At 44.1% G+C, this 19,912-nt stretch overlaps 1 pseudogene; it reads left to right on the top strand.

The window, feature by feature from the left end:
* Positions 1–733: 733 nt before the first annotated feature.
* On the top strand, positions 734–19,586 carry LOC120029689 (annotated as a pseudogene).
* Positions 19,587–19,912: the final 326 nt, after the last annotated feature.

Below are 19,912 nucleotides of genomic sequence, written 5' to 3'. Positions count from 1 at the left end.
ACTACTGGAGGAGGAGCCCATCCCCCCCCTCGATTTCAAGGGACCAGTAGAGACACCCACTGGGGGCCAACTGAGGGGACAATTTGGGACTGCCCAGTGAGAGGATCCGAACTTCAAAGCCGCCACAGCCCAAGTGATAGCTGTGGACGGACAGCTTCTTCCAGGGGTGAGTGACTGGCGATACCCCCATTTCCAAATCAAGAATAACCTTTTGTATCAGGTTTCGTGCCAACAGGGGGAACTTTGAGAGGTACTGTTGCTGCCCCAACGGTACGTGGGAACCATTCTTCAGCTGGCCCACACCCACCTGTTGGGGGTGCACCTGGGAATGGAGAAGATCCGGGAACGGATCGCCGCCCGGTTCCACTGGCCCAGAATGAGGAGGGCCGTGGAAGGCTATTGTCGCAGCTGCCCAGAGTGCCAAATCACTGCCCCAAAAGCACACTTCCGAAACCCTGCTGGTCCCCCAACCGATCATCGGGATGCCCTTTGAACGCATCGCCATGGACATAGTGGGACCCCTGGTAAAAACAGCACGAGGACACCGGTACATCCTGGCAACGGGCCGTTCGGGGTGATAGAGAAGCTGGGACCGTCAATTACCGAGTATGGCAGCAGGGGATTTGGAAACCCCAACAGATTTACCACGTGAACCTGTTGAAGAAGTGACACGGGAGGACAGCCTTGGCTGTGTTATGGTCAGGACCCAGGACGCCAATGGTGGTCCCGAGCAATGAGGACCTCAACCCGGCCCAGAAGCAAGCGCTCAGGGAGCTCGTTGATCGGAACACGGCGCCTGTTCTCCGAGAAGCCGGGCCTCACAACCCTCATTGAACACCACGTCTGCACCCGGTCTGGGGAAACAGTACGAAAGAGGCCACATTGGATTCCAGAGGCGCGAAGGTAGGCCGTAAAGCAAGAAGTGGAGGCTATGCTGAGGATGGTAGTCGTCGAAGATTCCTACAGCGCATGGTGCAGCCCCATCGTGTTGGTGCCCAAACAGGACGGTAGCCTACGCTTCTGTAATGATTTCCAGGGTGTGGACGACATCAGCTTATTCGACGCCTACCCCCATGCTGAGGGTGAACGAGCTCATCGACCGATTGGGAAAGGCCAGGTACATCAGCACCCTCGACTTGACCAAAGGATATTGGCAGATACCTTTGGCAGCCTCCTCCCGGGAGAAGACAGCATTTTCGACACTGGATGGATTATATTAGTACCGGATGGTCAGTAACAGTCAAACGTTTGGACACCTACTCATTCCAGGGTTTCTTTATCTTAACTTTTTTTCTACATTGGAGAATAATATAAGCCATCAAAACTATGAAATAACACATATGGAATCATGTCGTAACCAAAAAAGTGTTAAACAAATCAAAATATATTTAATATTTGAGATTTTTCAAAATAGCCACCCTTTGCCTTGATGACAGCTTTGCACACTCTTGGCATTCTCTCAACCAGCTTCATGAGGTAGTCACCAGGAATACATTTAAATTAACAGGTGTGCCTTGTTAAAAGTTAATTTGTGCAATTTTTTTCCTTCTTAGTGCGTTTGAGCCAATTATTTGTTGTGAGGAGGTAGGGGTGGAATAACGAAGATAGCCCTATTTATTAAAAGACCAAGTCCAGTTCGATTCCCGGGACCATCATTACATAAAATGTCAGCTACATTAAATATTATTATCACCTTATCAAGTCATTCACAGTGCTTTATTAAAAAGTGGAATAGATTGCTGAGATGGTATTAAATAAATAAGTTGTTTCATCTTTTCCTATTGTGATTCAAAATATTGTAATGTTCAACCTAATCCAGCTATTTTCATGCATTTTGGATCCACAAAATTTGGCTCTAGAATTTTCAGATTTTTTTTGTTCAATAGAGATGAATCTGCCTGAATCTTTATGTGCTCTAATATCATAGGCTAATTTATTTGGGGCTAATTCACCACCTGATTAAGTGGAAACTCAAAACACATTAGCTAGATCGCTAGCACTAAATATAATACCCACTGCTAGTAGCCACGTATTAACCTAACGCTAAATGCAATTTCCCAAAATATGTTGCAGCCTACCGCCCAAAGAGGGCCTATGCACTCACAATGGCCAATGTGCATTTTGCATGCTCCATATCTCAAAGCCATATCAAATATCTTGTTTGTAAAATAGTTGCTATTGAACTCAAATTGAGAGTTTAGAAATAAAAAAGTATACCTACAGAAAGCTGAGAACCTCCTCCCTCCAACTGTGATAACAGCATAGCTGTATTTTCCCCAATTGGATTTTAAAATGTTATAAAATCCAAATAAATATTTGCCCCTGGGAAAGTAGATCATTAGTGGCTTACTTGACACAGCAGCAGTCCCCAGCAAAGCAGGCACAGGAGTGGCAGGCAGACACTTTCATGAGGATAATGTACTTTACTGTTTGACCAAATCATGGTTTTAGCCTCCTAAAAAATACATTTTGAGGTAACCATGTAGAATGCGACCAATACATTTGTAAAAAAGGTCGCAAAAGGTTGCAAAATGCGACTAAATGGTCGGATTCAGGAGCCCTGTGATGAACTTCTACTTAATGACATGATAACTACTATTTCTTCACTGCCTTTCATACAAAGTTGCTACTAGCTGCTGTTCAAGTTGATTAGACACAGCACAACAGTTTTCATTCTCAGTATGGTTACCATAGATGGACTGAACTCATTTCTATAGCCCTGCGTTTTCATCTAGCCAGCCACACACACACACACACACACACACACACACACTGTGATGGTGTGGTGTGATCTGTGATGTAAAGTGTTGTTGTACCTCAACAGATGGATAGCGGGATAAAAATGAGAGGGAGTGGGAATTACATTTGTGCAGGATAATCTTGCTTTCCTCTCATCTTTTCAATCCAATAAACCTTCTCTTCAAGTACACAGACAATACTGCCATTTATAAAAGGCTTGGAAAGAGACTGTATATTCAAACATGGCAAATGGTTTTTTGTCAGAGCTGTATACAGATGTTTATTCTGCCAGAAATGACGAGCAGAAATAACCTTTATGGAACAGGTTGTTTTCCATATCACTGTTCTTCTGACATTGTTTTGAGGGCTTCTGTGTGAGTAGCCATGCGCTGACTATTAGCGCTCCAGAGTTAGCTGCTTGCTAGCTGCTAGTGATGGCTAGTTACCAGCACAAGTAAGCTGCAGCTTTGGCCAGCATGAGGGAGATTGGTTGAATATGAAGTCCCTCTTGTCTAATAAACACAAACTATAATGCCAGCCCATTGACGTATATCTTGCAATCGTTCAGAACTGTTTCCATGTTAAATTGATTTGGTTGTGATTGACAGCACACCCTTCTGCTGGCATGGGTTCCTATTGAATGATCACTGAAAACACTAGGCTTGATTATATAGTTTATTGACATGCTACTAGGCCTGAAGTTCTGGTTTCATGGTAATTTATAGGATGATAAATTACACTGACCAAAAATATAAATGTAAATTCTTGGTCTCGTGTTTCATGAGCTGAAATAATAGATCCCAGAAATGTTCCATATGCACAAAAATGTGACCTGTCAATCATTGAGTTCAACTCAAGTTGACATTTTAAAGGTGCAGAAAAAAACAGTACTTAAAATGGGACCCTGCATCTTTATCTGGCCGGTGGTTCTGTCCAGGTGTGTTAGTTTGATGTGTTAGTTAGCATATCATTGGGACATACTGAGCATTTCACCTTTGCCAAGATAATCCATCCACCTTACAGGTGTGGCATATCCAGAAGCTGATTAATCAGCATGATCATTAAACAGGTGCATCTTGTGCTGGGAACAATAAAAGGCCATTCTAAAATGTGCAGTTTTGTCACAACACAATGACACAGATGTCTCAAGTTTTGAGGGAGCATGTAATTGGCATGCTGACTGCAGGAATGTTCACCAAAGCTGTTGCCAGATAATTGAATGTTAATTATTTCTCTACCATAAGTCTCATCCAATGTCGCTTTGGAGAATTTGTCAGTACGTCCAACCGGCATCACAACCGCAAACCATGTGCATGGCGATGTGTGGATGAGTGGTTTGCTGATGTCAACGTTGTGAACAGAGTGCCCAGTGGTGTCTTTGGAGTTATGGCATAGGCAGGCATAAGCTACGGACAATAATAGCAATTTGAATGCCCCAAAATAATGCAACGAGATCCTGAGGCCCATTGTGAGGCCCATATTTTTTTAAAGGTATATGTGACCAACAAATACATATCTGTATTCCCAGTCATGTGAAATCCATAGATTAGGACCTAATGAATGTACTTCAATTGATTGATTTCTTTATGACCTGTAACTCAGTCAAATCTTTGAAATTGTTGCATGTTGCGTTTTTATAGTTCTGTTCAGTGTAGATAAAGACCGATCCAATACAGAAAATCTACGGATTCTTTACAGACTCTAGATCAATTGGAGCAGGAAATGTTATTACAGTATGTCCCAATGATATGCTACCCACAAACTAACACACCTGGACAGAACCATCGGCCAGGTAAAGATGGTGTCCCATTTTAAGTACTGTTTTTTTCTGCACCTTTAAAATGTCACCTCGAGTTGAGCTCAATAGTTGACAGGTCTTCCTCTTCTCTGCAGGGGATAATCAAGATGCTGGAGGGACCTGACGTGCATGGACTACCACTACGAGGTGTGTGCTTGGGGTTCTTGAGTCTGTATGCGTGTGTTTGTGTGGGCTCAGTGCAATACAGTTACCGCAATGCTTGTGGGCAGTGCTTGTCCTTGGCGTCCTGTCGTCAGGGCTTTCCCATGGCCTGTCCTGTGCTGGGTCGTCCTGAGAGATCAGGCCAAGGCTGATGACCTTTATCAATCGCCTGCCATCCTTAACTGGATTAAACAAATTACTTTATTATCTATCTTCCCTTACCTCCTGTGCCACGCCATTGGATCGACTGCTCCTGTCTGGCTGGCTGTGGACAGACCAGTGCTTCCTTAAGCTAGATATTCTCCTTAGACGGGGCGCCCCAGGACAAACAATAAGCTACACACACCTAAACGTTCAATTGAAACCAATTGAGGTCATGGTTTAAGACGTAGTCCTGGCTAAGAAATATTGCTTCTGTTAACTTAGTGGGTGCCAAGACATTTCTTAAAGCATATGATGGGACACAGCTCTGAAAATCGTACTGTATTGGGAACCACAGTCTGCCTCGATGTTTGAATAAATCATCCCTATAGGAGAGGACACCACAATACTGTGTCATCTCTAGACTAACCCACACAGCTTGGAGTATCTCGTCTAATGACAGAGACCAGGAATACACAATGTCTCTCTGGAGACTGAATGGTCTGGCTGACTGTGGCTTTTTATTGCCTTGGAAAAAGTCCCTGAACGGTCGGTCTGTAGTTGGGCTTAACAAACTCTACTGATGCGTGCATACTTACTTGACTGACATGCTCTTGGTAGAACTTACCCCCATACACAGATCAAGGATCAGCTTCCCCTCACCAAATACTAACCTTAACCATCAAGGGGAGGACACAGTAAGCTGACATTGGATCAGTGTCTAGGGGCTACTTCCTCGTACACCACTCTAACAAACGACAAAGAATTTTCCGAGACTAAATATTGAAACTAGGAACCTCACTACCTTGGACAGTAGTACAGTAGTACAGTACAGTAGGTTCACTTCACTGCACTATACAGGTTTTGGCATATGACAAACCCATTCTCCATCTGTTAGCCCTGGCCTTCAGTACTCTGCTTTGGGCTGTTCGCCTGCTGGGTGGATTACCCATGAAATGGGAAACATGTTTATTTTCTTTGGTCAACATGACTTTTAAGACGCTGCTGTAGCAAGTTATAGGCCATAGAGTCATGATATAAGACACAGACCAGCTGAACTGCTACAGTTGATTTGAGTTAACTTTGTTTTTTTAAGTGGATAAGTGTGTCCATGTACATTTGTGTTACTGCTCTACCCTATCAGTATTGTCATAATAGTCCATGACCCAGACCCCCAAACTTGGGCCGTCGGGCTCACCTGGAAGGTCTATGTCCCTAGAGTTGGAAAATATGTGATAGCAGTGCTTCATTTGAAGATTCCTCTGGTTATCAGAGGCCTGGCACCTCACAATACCCCCTTACCAGCCCCCTGTCTATGCCCTATTAACTCAAAGGAACCTCTGTCTGTGGACCCTCACACCTATCTGAAAGAGTCTGATGTCGGGGACAAACAGGGGTCTATTTCAGGCCCATTGAGCCCCTGGGGCAAGCCCCCGTTATAGATTCACCAGCCTACATTATGTAAACTTTGTCAGGGCTTCACTTGGAGGCTAATGGGTTTCTGGTAATAGGGGTCAGCCAAGTGAACCTGTATGGATCAGAGACCGTAAATGAACGCCTTTTACAAAAAGTGTTCAAAAAAGAAAGGAAATATTCCAATAGTATTTGTGTTTAAACTGGATTTCCATGTTTAACATGGGTTTATGGAAAATCATATATGGGAGCCTGAGGACTCCATGCAGGCAGTCAGACTCATATCCCCATCTAAACATTGACCTGCCAGCTCCAAACTTGTCAACACCCCCAGGGGTAAAGCAGATGTACATTTCAACCCCCTCCACCCCCTCCTACCGGACTCTGATACACTGCTCCCTTTCAGCCTCCAAACTCATGGCAGGGCCACCCAGCGCAATGCATCCTGGATAGGAAGACTGCGGAGGCTAGAGGCTGGCTGAGTGGGTTGGTGGGTGGTGTGTTTGTTTTTGTTGGTTTGTTTGCTGTGTACACGCTGGGGTATGTTTGGTTATCTGAGGTTGCAGGCCAGGTACACTAGGCTGTCTGGGGGTGTGCTGGAACACACACACACACACACACACACACACACACACACACACACACACACACACACACACACACACACACACACAGACAGACACTCCAGTCTGACCCTGCACTGAAACAGCCCTCTCAGGACATTTCTAAAAGAGGCACCAAATTGACTTAGCCCAGGAAACCACCCTGAAGGTGTGGTATTATAATAACATACCATGTTGTTTCCATTCTGTCCCATGGTTTTATGCCAAACAACTTTTGAGCTATTTTGCATTTATGCTCAGATACATTTTATGTTTGTCACGCAGGTTGGCATTTATTGTCATGAGGTCTGCAGAGTGGTCACTAGCTGGCCACAAAGTCATACAATCAGATTTGAATCTTAACCCTAACCTTAACCACACTGCTAACCCTAATGCCTAACCCTAACTTTAAATTAAGACCAAAAATATAATTTAGGTTTTTATAAATGTTTACATATACAGTGGTTCCTCCTTTCAAAGTTGTGAGCTTACACCACGGGACTTAGAGGTATCCAGCGTCATGGCGTCATTGCTCCAGACCACCACAAGGGGGAGTTAGAGCATTCATTATGCATTTCGGTCCCCAGGTTTTTATATGACCAATCATATCGAGTGGTTCCAATGACGAATACACTACCGTCACTGGTGACTTTCTTCAGTAAAGATGACTGACAAAACATTACGGTGGAAGCAAATGTAAGTAGTTATAACGTCATAACGAGTCAAGCAAAAAATGTACAATTGAGAGGAATATGTTAGTTAATGTAGAGACAAACGATTGTGCATATTTTTTTGTCATAAAGTTAATTTAACTTCTCTAGGATAGGGGGCAGCATTCGGAATTTTGGATGAAAAGCATGCCCAAATTAAACTACTCATGCCCAGAAGCTAAGATATGCATATTATTAGTAGATTTTGATGGAAAACACTCTGAAGTTTCTAAAACAGTTTGAATCATGTCTGTGACTATAACAGAACTTATTTGGCAGGCGAAATCCCGAGGACAAACCATTCAGATTATTTTTTTTGAGGTCACTCTCTTTTCAATGAGGTTTCATTGGGAATCCAGATTTCTAAGGGACCTTCTTGCAGTTTCTATCGCTTCCACTGGATGTCAACAATCTTTAGAAATTGGTTGAGGTTTTTCCTTTGAAAAAAGCATTTTTAGATCTACCGGTATGCATACCGAAGGTGTTGTAGGTCTTTACATAAAGGTCTACTTACTCTGCTGGCATCTTGACCCAGTTTATGCCCTCATTTGCAATGCAAACCCGAGCGTCAGTTCTGATAATAAAAAAATAAATATATACAGTGGGGAGAACAAGTATTTGATACACTGCCGATTTTGCACATTGTATGATTTTTAAGTAATTAATTTGCATTTTATTGCATGACATAAGTATTTGATACATCAGAAAAGCAGAACTTGGTTCATATTTGGTACAGAAACCTTTGTTTGCAATTACAGAGATCATACTGTAGTTCTTGACCAGGTTTGCACACACTGCAGCAGGGATTTTGGCCCACTCCTCCATACAGACCTTCTCCAGATCCTTCAGGTTTCGGGGCTGTCGCTGGGCAATACGGACTTTCAGCTCCCTCCAAAGATTTTCTATTGGGTTCAGGTCTGGAGACTGGCTAGGCCACTCCAGGACCTTGAGATGCTTCTCACGGAGCCACTCCTTAGTTGCCCTGGCTGTGTGTTTCGGGTTGTTGTCATGCTGGAAGACCCAGCCACGACCCATCTTCAATGCTCTTACTGAGGGAAGGAGGTTGTTGGCCAAGATCGTGCGATACATGGCCCCATCCATCCTCCCCTCAATACGGTGCAGTCGTCCTGTCCCCTTTGCAGAAAAGCATCCCCAAAGAATGATGTTTCCACCTCCATGCTTCACGGTTGGGATGGTGTTCTTGGGGTTGTACTCATGCTTCTTCTTCCTCCAAACACAGCGAGTGGAGTTTAGACCAAAAAGCTTTATTTTTGTCTCATCAGACCACATGACCTTCTCCCATTCCTCCTCTGGATCATCCAGATGGTCATTGGCAAACTTCAGACGGGCCTGGACATGCGCTGGCTTGAGCAGGGGGACCTTGCGTGCGCTGCAGGATTTTAATCCATGACGGCGTAGTGTGTTACTAATGGTTTTCTTTGAGACTGTGGTCCCAGCTCTCTTCAGGTCATTGACCAGGTCCTGCCGTGTAGTTCTAGGCTGATCCCTCACCTTCCTCATGATTATTGATGCCCCTCGAGGTGAGATCTTGCATGGAGCCCCAGACCGAGGGTGATTGACCGTCATCTTGAACTTCTTCCATTTTCTAATAATTGCGCCAACAGTTCTTTCCTTCTCACCAAGCTGCTTTCCTATTGTCCTGTAACTCATCCCAGCCTTGTGCAGGTCTACAATTTTATCCCTGATGTCCTTACACAGCTCTCTGGTCTTGGCCATTGTGGAGAGTATGGAGTCTGTTTGATTGAGTGTGTGGACAGGTGTCTTTTATACAGGTAACGAGTTCAAACAGGTGCAGTTAATACAGGTAATGAGTGGAGAACAGGAGGGCTTCTTAAAGAAAAACCAACATTTCTTACCGAGCATTTCCATAAGTCCACTCAAGTTTCTTCAACTGTCTTCTGACTGCATTTAGAGCGATGTTGTCGTGCCATGATGCCAGCAGATTACAGATTGCCTTTGCCAATCACTCATCATCTTCATGAATATAAGCAAGTAATGTGTGCTAAATAATCAATTTAGGTTTCTCCAGAAATAAATAATTCTAAATAACAAACGGCCTTTATTTACAAATAAGTGAGAATGTCTCACCCCATGTTCAAGAATTGCCTTTATCTCGCTCACTCTAGGTTAACTTGTTATGGATAGGGGGCAGCATTTTCACGTTTGGATGAAAAGCATGCCCAGAGTAAACTGCCTGCTACAGTCCCAGTTGCTAATATATGCATATTATTAGTAGAGTTGGATAGAAAACACTCTGAAGTTTCTAAAACTGTTTGAATGATGTCTGTCAGTATAAAAGAACTCATATGGCAGGCGAAAACCTGAGAAAAATCCAACCAGGAAGTGGGAAATCTGAGGTTTGTAGGTTTTCAACTCTTGGCCTATCGAATACACAGTGTCTATGGGGTCATTTTGCACTTCCTAAGGCTTTGTTTGATGCTTCTACTGTTATGTCGGGTCGAATGAGAGGGGAGAATGCCAGGAGCTCGTGACGCTCGTTCACGTGAGAGCGAGCTCTGTTACATTGCTTTTCTGAAGACAAAGAAATTCTCCGGTTGGAACATTATTGAAGATTTATGTTAAAAACATCCTAAAGATTGATTCTATACTTCGTTTTATAAAAAATTAAAAAATTATAAAAAAGCCACTTAGATATTCTCACAGATCCTAACGGAAAATTCTCACAGATCCTAACGGAATATTAATTTAGAGTTCTCCAATTCTCTAAATGTAATTATTGGCGGAGAGTCACGTCATTGGATTTTTTGATGTTGTTGATATACTGTAGGCCTATCATAGGCGAAATGAGTCTCACTAGTTTTGAGTAATGTGCTGTTAAAAATGGTGTAGTCTTATTTATTTAAAGAGCATATTGAAGTTAGATGCTAAAGCCTGCAACTATTTTTCCACCGTTTCGCGCTGCTCTGAGGCAAGCATGGGGGACTGGTCTTGATAAGTCAATGATATTTTTAGTTTCACTTAATCTCCGTTTGGGTATTGGTTAGACAAGAATGAGAAAATTAGGGTGCAGAAATGTTATGCTCTTAGTCTAACCATTATTTAACTAGGCAAGTCAGTTAAAAACAAATTCTTATTTACAAGGATAGCCTACTCCTTCCTCGTGCCCTGCGGAGAATCTTTAGTTAAACAGCCCAGTACTGTACTGCCGACCGTCACGTTGTACAGCGCCATATTTTCCATTCCATCCTTATGAAAACCCAGAGGGTTTTTCATTTTTCTTGGAATAGAAAAAACATATTAATCAAATTAATTAAGCAAGTACCAGTCAAAGTTTGGACAAACCTACTCATTCCAGGTTTTTTCATTATTTGTACTATTTTCTACATTGTAGAATAATAGTGAAGACATCACAACTATGAAATAACACCAGTGTCCCGCGTGCAACGCATTCTGTAGTACAGACATGGCCTGCTCTCCCTTATGTAAGGAATTAGGCACTTTCCCATGTTTACTACAGTATGTATTGTAGACTGCACAGTAGCCTACTAAACAAACAAACACATTTTGTTAATAAATGATATAAAATACTCTTTCAAAATGCATATCAAATTACTAAGGGCATAAATATCACTTATTTATAGAAATATTGGAACAAAGTTGTCTAAATGTCAGTAACATCACTCCAATGGGAGTCAATTGTTTGGTCCCCACAAGGAAAGTAAAACAAACATATAAGTGATAGGGGACACCCTTTACCTTGTGCTCCTCTTCTACCCTGCTGGCTGCCCCGAAACAGCTCTAAACTGGTGCTGTATGGTAATCTCTTTCGTTTGCCTCTTTCCATCCCTCTGTCATTGCTCATATTTGAGTATCGATATGGAGGCAAATGTCTTTTTCCTTGAGCTGGATGTACTCATGTTTGAAACCTCTGTGAACCCTGCGGTTGTGCACTCCCTGGGGTGTCAATCTGTGGTCCTCTTTGGCTCGTCCCAGTTCTGTGGTTGAGACTGGAAGGATGTGGTGGGTTACATAGCCCCTCTCTTCAGGCCCCAAAATGAGGAGTGATGTTACTGACTCCCCACTCCCCTCTCTGTCATCTCTAGAGATGTTCTGGAGAGTACTGTCTCTAACCACACAGTGCCATTCTGTGGTGTGTGTGTGTGTGGGGGGGGGGATCTTTCTGATTCTCTTTCTCCCTCCCTCCCTCCCTCCAAACTCAGCCGGTGCCAAACTCCATGTCGTACTATATTCACCAATTTCCATGGTGGTTCCATCTCTTTGAGGTTCTGTCCAATCACTTTGTTGAGCTCATCGTCCTTCTCTTCGCCTTCCTGGGGCGACCTATGGTCAACGGAACGCTGCAGATAGTGTTCCAGGTGAGTTGACAGTAAAACTGATATCACTTTTGTTTTTCCCTATCGTGGTTGAGACTAGGATTTTGAAAGGGTAATTTATCCTAGATCTGTGCCCAAGAATGTCTACCTCGAGTGGCTCTGACATCACATTGCCACCTAGTGGATCCATTGGGGCTCTACAGTGGTTTTATGGCAACTGTCGTCTTCAGTTTAATTAATCAGTCATCAGTTAAATACAGGAAATCAGGACTTTCCCTGCTGTTATGACCTCATTTTTTACAAAGCAGATAATCCTCATCAATCATCATGCTATTTTGTCTGCCAGTACCTGGAGGAATCTTATCACTCCCGCTTGTCCTTTCTCCCCATCGACCCTCTGTGTCTCCTCCTCGACCCTCTGTCTTAACTCATCTACCCTCTCCTCTAGGTGACTCTGATAGTGAGTGGGAACCTAAGCTTTCTCAACTGGCTGACAATAGTTCCCAGTCAGTTTTGACGATGGATCTCTGGGGTTCCTGTTCGAGGGGCCAAGCAAGCCGTACCGGACCTGCAGGCTTCGGAGGCTGCAGGACAGACCCCCAAACCCACCAGAGGTACCCCCTCAACAGCCATGAAATCTCCTAAATGAGCCTAACCTCTTGCCCACACCGTAGAAATATAATTATCTCTTCTATTTATCTAATTCCCTCACAACCCATACCTCTGCCTCAGCCCAGACACATCTTTGCAAAGAAAGAAATCGATACAGACAGGGTTAAGGTATTTTGGGGATTATCCTGGAATTCTGGGTATTTATTTTCAGACAGTAAGGATAGCCAGGGCTGCTGTAACACTGTCTGGGTGTTTTATGATTGGGACTAATGATGACAGTCAGAGAGAGGGAGAGGAGGTATTAGACCAGCCTTCCACCTGGCTCCACTGAGTTGGCCTGACTGATGTCTCTACCAGACGTGCTGTGTGTGTCTGCGTGCGTGCATGTTTGTGTGTGTATGGACTCCCCCTCCCCACATGCCTGGCTAAGCTGTGTGTTTGAGTTTACAACCCCTAAGAGTGAGCAATGAGTGGGTCCACATGGGCCTCTCCACTCCCGATCTCCAACACCTACACCTGGCTGTATGCACATCTGGAGCAGGCTAGCAGGCTATTGGGCCTTGACAGATGGTAGACACTCAGCACCAGACATTACCAATGTGCCTGACAGTTGGCCCAGAAACATAAAGGAAGAAGTTAACGATTTGGACATGATGGGAGGAGTATGGATTAGTGCTGGGACAGCTGAGGAGAGGGAGGAGGGAATGGAATGAAAGAGCGAGAGAGAGACAGATTGAGATGGCGTGGAAGATAGTGATGAATGTACATGTACAGGTAACTGCCAAAATAAAGGAAACGCCAACATAAAGTGTCTTAAAATGGCATTGGGCCACCACGAGCCACCGGAACAGCTTCAATGGCATGCTGTACATTCTACAAGTGTCTGGATCTCTATTGGAGGGATGGGACATCATTCATCCACATTTATACATGACCCTAACACTTCAGCTCCACCATAACGTTGAGTAGCTTTGCCATCAGCGTCGTGTCAATGTGACGTTCTACCTGCTACACAGAGCTTGTTTTGAGAGCAGCACAGGGGAGGAGCATCTTTATTCTATTTTCTCCAAATGTACTGGTTCATATTCATAGATTATGCATAAGTATAATAGCTTTGGTCCAGTTTTTCACAAGTACTCATTCAATTGTTGCTAGCGGCTGTACCAAATGATCCTCAAACTACACAAGTTGCTTTTGTTTACGTTGTGAAGATAGTCAAAGCCAGCTACCTAGAGTTTCGGCTAGCTAGTAGCTTCTTGACTTCATACATCTTAGTACAATAACCAGTGGTGTATAGTTGAGGCCATATGCAACCAATATCAACTTTAATTCAATTCACAAGATAGAATGAACGTGTGCGTCAGCCATCGAGAATTGAACCTCTGCGATTCTCGAGCTTGCACCTTGCCATTGGACGTGATGCAACACGAGCACAACACGAGCAGTATAGCAGCTTTCATTGATTTCAAAGGAAGCATTTCCTCAATGGCTGATGGCTGATTGCAATACATTGTATCCCTCATTTACTCAAGTGTTTCCTTTATTTTGGCAGTTACATGTATATATTTTTTTACATCGAAGTGCAGTGAATGCCCGTGTTGTGTATAAAAACAGGAATAGGCTCCAGCTAATTGGTCTCCCAAGACTCGAATGGCTTTAGTTCTATGTTGGGTAATATGTCATTTAAGTGGGCCTAACATTCTGTACTACCTCCACTAGGGCTGTTTTTTATCAATTTTTAGGTATAAAAGTACATTCTTTAAGTCAAACAACAGGTATGGTTCTGATGCATGGTTTTAACATGGATGGGTTGACGGGTTGCCATCTCAATCCGAGACAGGTAGTGGGGATTTGAGCTGTCTACTACTCCAGTTGTCTGTGACTAAATGCCCCATGACCACATTGGCAGTAGCCAGAGAAAGGGGCTTAGCCTAAGGGATCTTGTGTTCCTAGATACAAACGCACGCACGCACGCACGCACACACGCACGCGCACACACACACACACACACACACACACACACACACACACACACACACACACACACACACACACACACACACACACACACACACACACACACACACACACACACACACACACACACACATATATATATAAACTCAGCAGAAACAGAAAAGTCCTCAATGTCAACTGCGTTTATTTTCAGCAAAATTAACATTTGTAAATATTTGTATGAACATAACAAGATTCAACAACTGAGACATAAACTGAACAAGTTCCACAGACATGTGACAAGCAGAAATTGAATAATGTGTCCCTGAACAAAGTCAAAATCAAAAGTAACAGTCAGTATCTGGTGTGGCCACCAACTGCATTAAGTACTGCAGTGCATCTCCTCCTCATGGACTGCACCAGATTTGCCAGTTCTTGCTGTGAGATATTACCCCACTCTTCCACCAAGGAACCTGCAATTTCCCGAACATTTCTGGGGGGAATGGCCCTAGCCCTCACCCTCCGATCCAACAGGTCCTAGATGTGCTCAATGGGCTCAACGGGCTCTTCGCTGGCCATGGCAGAGAACTGACTTTCCTGTCTTGCAGGAAATCCCGCACAGAACGAGCTGTATGGCTGGTGGCATTGTCATGCTGAAGGGTCATGTCAGGATGAGCCTGCAGGAAGGGCACCACATGAGGGAGTAGGATGTCTTCCCTGTAACGCACAGCGTTGAGATTGCCTGCAATGACAACAAGCTCAGTCTGATGATGCTGTGACACACCGCCCCAGACCATGATGGACCCTGCACCTCCAAATCGATCCCGCTCCAGAGTACAGTCCTCGGTGTAACGCTCATTCCTTCGACAATAAACGCGAATCCGACCATCACCCTCGGTGAGACAAAACTGCACCTCGTCAGTGAAGAGCACTTTTTGCCAGTCCTGTCTGGTCCAGCGACGTGGGTTTATGCCCATAGGCAACGTTGTTGCCGGTGATGTCTGGTGAGGACCTGCCTTACAACAGGCCTACAAGCCTTCAGTATAGCCTCTCTCAGCCTATTGCGGACAGTCTGAGCACTGATGGAGGGATTGTGCATTCCTGGTGTAACTCGGGCAGTTGTTGTTGCCACCCTGTACCTGTTCCGCAGGTGTGATGTTCGGATGTACTGATCCTGTGCAGGTGTTGTTACACGTGGTCTGATACTGTGAGCACGATCAGCTGTCCGTCCTGTCTCCCTGTAGCGCTGTCTTAGGCGTCTCACAGTACGGACATTGCAATTTATTGCCCTGGCTACATCTGCAGTCCTCATGCCTCCTTGCAGCATGCCTAAGGCACATTCACACAGATGAGCAGAGACCCTGGTCATCTTTCTTTTGGTGTTTTTCAGAGTCAGTAGAAAGGCCTCTTTAGTGTCCTAAGTTGTCATAACTGTGACCTTAATTGCCTACCGTCTGTAAGCTGTTAGTGTCTTAACGACCGTTCCACAGGTGATTCTGCAAGGTACTTTGAGCACGGACCAGAAGGACCCAGAGGCTTTGTGGGAGGACTACCAGTTCCTGTGTAAGCCAGGGGACCTGATCCAACGGCCCTGCTTTATCTTCCCCATACGGGCTCCACTGGCGCATGTGGCTCGCCACCTTCCAGGTGCAGTCAGTCTGGCACTTGGCAGACCTTTGGACTACACAGCTCTAACTTGACATGCAAGAATCAGGAATTTTGTTTATTTTATTTATTGTTAGTTAGTTTTGGATTTGTTAGCCTTGGATTTGTTTCCCCATCCCTGTCCAAAATTCCACCACCCCACTTACAATTATCACAATGGAGAATGTCCATAACCATGGCAGAATTCAGATACAGTATGATGTCATTGTTCTAGCACTGAGTTTGTCAACTACGGCACGCAACATGGACCCAGACCTACCTGCCCTGATTTATTTCTTCTGTCAGGGCTAGCAGCCCACACGATTCTCAACTTCCGCTGTTCAACCTGCTTTCTACTAGCAGCTATGTCAGGTGAAGTTCTTCCCGGAGACTTGATTGTGTGGCACCCTGTTTTTAATGCTCCCTTCTCAAGGCATAGGGTTTCCTGCTGGTTTACCCCCAATCCTAGAACCAAGAAAATCCCAGTCAGACATTTTGGCAAGAGGGGGGAAGGTTGATGTCACACATTGGCTAAATATTCGCATAATAGTTTGGTGGAGAAGACTGCTTTGGATTGAGATATTTGTTTGAAGTGACAGTTGATCTTTCACTCACCTTTTCCACCCCTTTTCCTCAAAAATGTCCTCCCTCTTTCTCTATCTGTCCCTCTGTTCTCCCTCCCCCCCTCACTTTCTCTCAACCAAACCTACAGTATGTGCAGAGTCAGTGGGAAGACTGTTGGCCAACGACATATCTTTTCTCTCCCTGATGGAACACAACCTCTTCCAGGGCAGAGACAGTCCCAGTTACACTAACACTGGGCAGTGGAGGGGAGAACCTCTGCCGTTATCCACAACAGAGTTGTCCATGATAAAGAGAAGAGGGTGAAAAGCAGTTTGATACGACGCGTGTTTCTGTAGTATGCACATTTCATTTAAAAATGGCCAGCTGTTGCCGTTGGCGACAGCTGCGTTGAAGGCCTAACTGATCTCAGCTGTGTGTGTGCGTGTACGAGTGTGTGTGTGTGTGACTGTTATACAGTCTTTTTCTGAATGCTTAAACACAAACAGTGATTCTTGAAGCACTTTCTCTGAAACCATTAACACTTGCAGCCAATGCATTTACCAAGTGTGCCAAACTGAATGCACGTGCTCTGCTTTACGCTCAGTTTGTAATTTTATGACACACTTATTGCAAAACTGTAAACACAACTCACTGCTTTACACTCAGGTTGCAATTTAATAACACACTTCTAGCAAAACTGTAAACATTGGTCTCTACATTGCTACACAATTTCACCAATTGCCTTTCCACATTGACACATGTGAAAACACTTTTAGATAATGAGTTCACTTACAAATCAGAGCTTGAGCACTATAAATAGGCCACGGGTAAACATTTGGTTTGGACAACATTGGAGGCCAATAGGACGGGGTTGAAGGAGAGGACGGGGAAGAGGAAGGGGAGTCAGGAACACAATAACGGATGAAATCAGAACGACTGTGGTTGACCATGTTGTCAACCATGGGATGAGCATGAGGAAGGCTGGGCAACGGGTTCAACCAAATCTGAGCCGCTATACTGTTGCAGGTATCATCCGGATATTTCGAAATGAGAACCGGTAAGTAACTATAAGTGCTGTAGTCTTACTGGTACAGTAATATGTACTGTACGTTCATAATGAGAAGGATCAGTCACTAAAACCATTCAAATGTTTTTACACAACTGCAAGAAAACTGGTGGAAGAGATTGACTGTTCACCCCAGAGCAGGAGACCCACATTGTAAATATGGTCATTGCAATTAACTGCATCAGACTCAGAGAACTGCAGGACCACATAATGGCAGATAACACCATATTACAAAATGTCAACAGAGTGAGTCTCTGCACTGTCTCGTCTACTGAAATGCAATAGAATTAGGACAAAGCAGCTGTACAGAGTCCCTTTCGAAAGAAACTCAGACCGTGTAAAACAACTGAGATATGAATACTGGAAGTGTATGGTGCTACATCATATTGACTGATCCCTGTCTTTTCCTACTGTGCTACATTGTTTGTCTTGTCTCTTTCAGAGAGTCATGGAGCTAGAAGCAGATGCAGTGCATCATGAGCTAATATATGTGGACGAGGGAGGTTTCAACCTTGCAAAAACAAGGGGCCGCTGCAGAAATATCACTGGACACCGTGCCATCATCAACGTCCCGGGACAATGTGGTGGCAACATAACAATGTGTGCGGCTATTAGTCAAAACGGCGTCCTTCACCATCATGCAATCCTAGGCCCATACAACACTGCACACATTATCACATTTCTGGACACCCTCCATAACAGACTAATCCCTGATGACCAGGGGCCAGAGCAGCCCAGGTACGTTATCATCTGGGACAATGTTAGTTTCCACCGGGGCTGCTGTGGTCCGCAATTGGTTCACAGGTCACCCACTTTTCATCGCACTCAATCTCCCCCCATACTCTCCGTTCTTGAATCCTATTGAATAATTCTTCTCTGCATGGTGTTGGAAGGTGTATGATCGCCAGTCCCACCAACGCGTAGACCTTCTACAGGCAATGGTGGAGGCTTGTGGAGACACTCCAGGCCATACTTTCCACGCTGCCTAGCTCAAGACAACATCGCATGTGATGTGGGTGAAGTCTTATGGCCAGACCCACAAAGAAGGCGAGATGTAGCCTCATTTTTTCAGTTATTTTTCTTCTAGCAATTTTTTTTGTTGTTTTCTCTTACTGCGCTTTTGTTGTTTGAGGAGTGTTAGAACATTTAGAGATTTTTTTAAACTTTTCCCCCTTATTTGTATTGATAGTGTGTTATGTTCGGAATCCACATCCATACTTTACACATTTGGATACCTGTGTGTATGTGTTTACTACATGTATGACAACTTTACTGCAAACTGCTATGCCCTGCACACAGAAAAGCAAAAGCCACAAGTGTTTTTAATTTATACTATCAGTGCGTAGTTGGTGCTTCATGTGCATATTCAAATGATGGTTTGTGTGTACTGTATTGACGCAAAAACACAATTTAAAAAAAAAAGAGTTTGAAGAGTTTTGCAAGAATTGTTTGCTTTTGCAAGAGATGTATAATGTTTTGGTGTAAGGTTTTGTGGTTAGTGTGTAGAGTTTTGCAAAAATAGCCTATAGTTGCAAAGATAGTACCTAAGCAATCAGAAAAAACTGTAATAATTGCAAGACTCACATTCTCTTTGCAGAAACTCAAATGCCTTGTCCTCTAGCCCCCTCTAGTGGAATGTTTCCTCTAGATATAAAACGTGTCCTTGTATTCTCTCGACCAGTTACACTAACCATTCCGGTCCCTCCTTTTATCCGTCTCCCTGCTTCCCCAGGTGGGTCCGAGGAGAACACAAGTTCATCCCTCCTGGCAGTGAAACGTATCGAAGCGTTCTTCCCCGCTGTGGACCTGGCCACTCTCGGGGGTTACTTTAAGTCCCGGAACTGGCCCCATCCTGACCTTTGACCTACTGTATGACTAATCACACTGACGTATTCAATGAGCGATGGGTGCACGAGACACTGAGGTATTGCTCCTTGCTTATAATTCTGGATCAAATACACTATGAAAACAAACATGTTGACATAATGTGGTCACCCTGATATTGGGGAATTCGTGACACCCTGTAAAAATGACCTTTAATTGTATTAATCTGTTTTGCTTGTCAACAGCATGCACTGTTGCCATCTACTGTATGCAATAAATAATGACCAATCCTTCCCATGATTAGGGATATGTCACTGTGCTAAAGATGTTTTGTTACAATAGGAGAGTTGAGGGGATGACACACC

Source organism: Salvelinus namaycush, chromosome 35, assembly GCF_016432855.1.
Source record: "Salvelinus namaycush isolate Seneca chromosome 35, SaNama_1.0, whole genome shotgun sequence".
In the NCBI taxonomy this organism is placed as follows: domain Eukaryota; kingdom Metazoa; phylum Chordata; class Actinopteri; order Salmoniformes; family Salmonidae; genus Salvelinus; species Salvelinus namaycush.
Note: the sequence above shows the minus strand (reverse complement) of the source record. Positions and strands in the feature narration are given on the sequence as shown.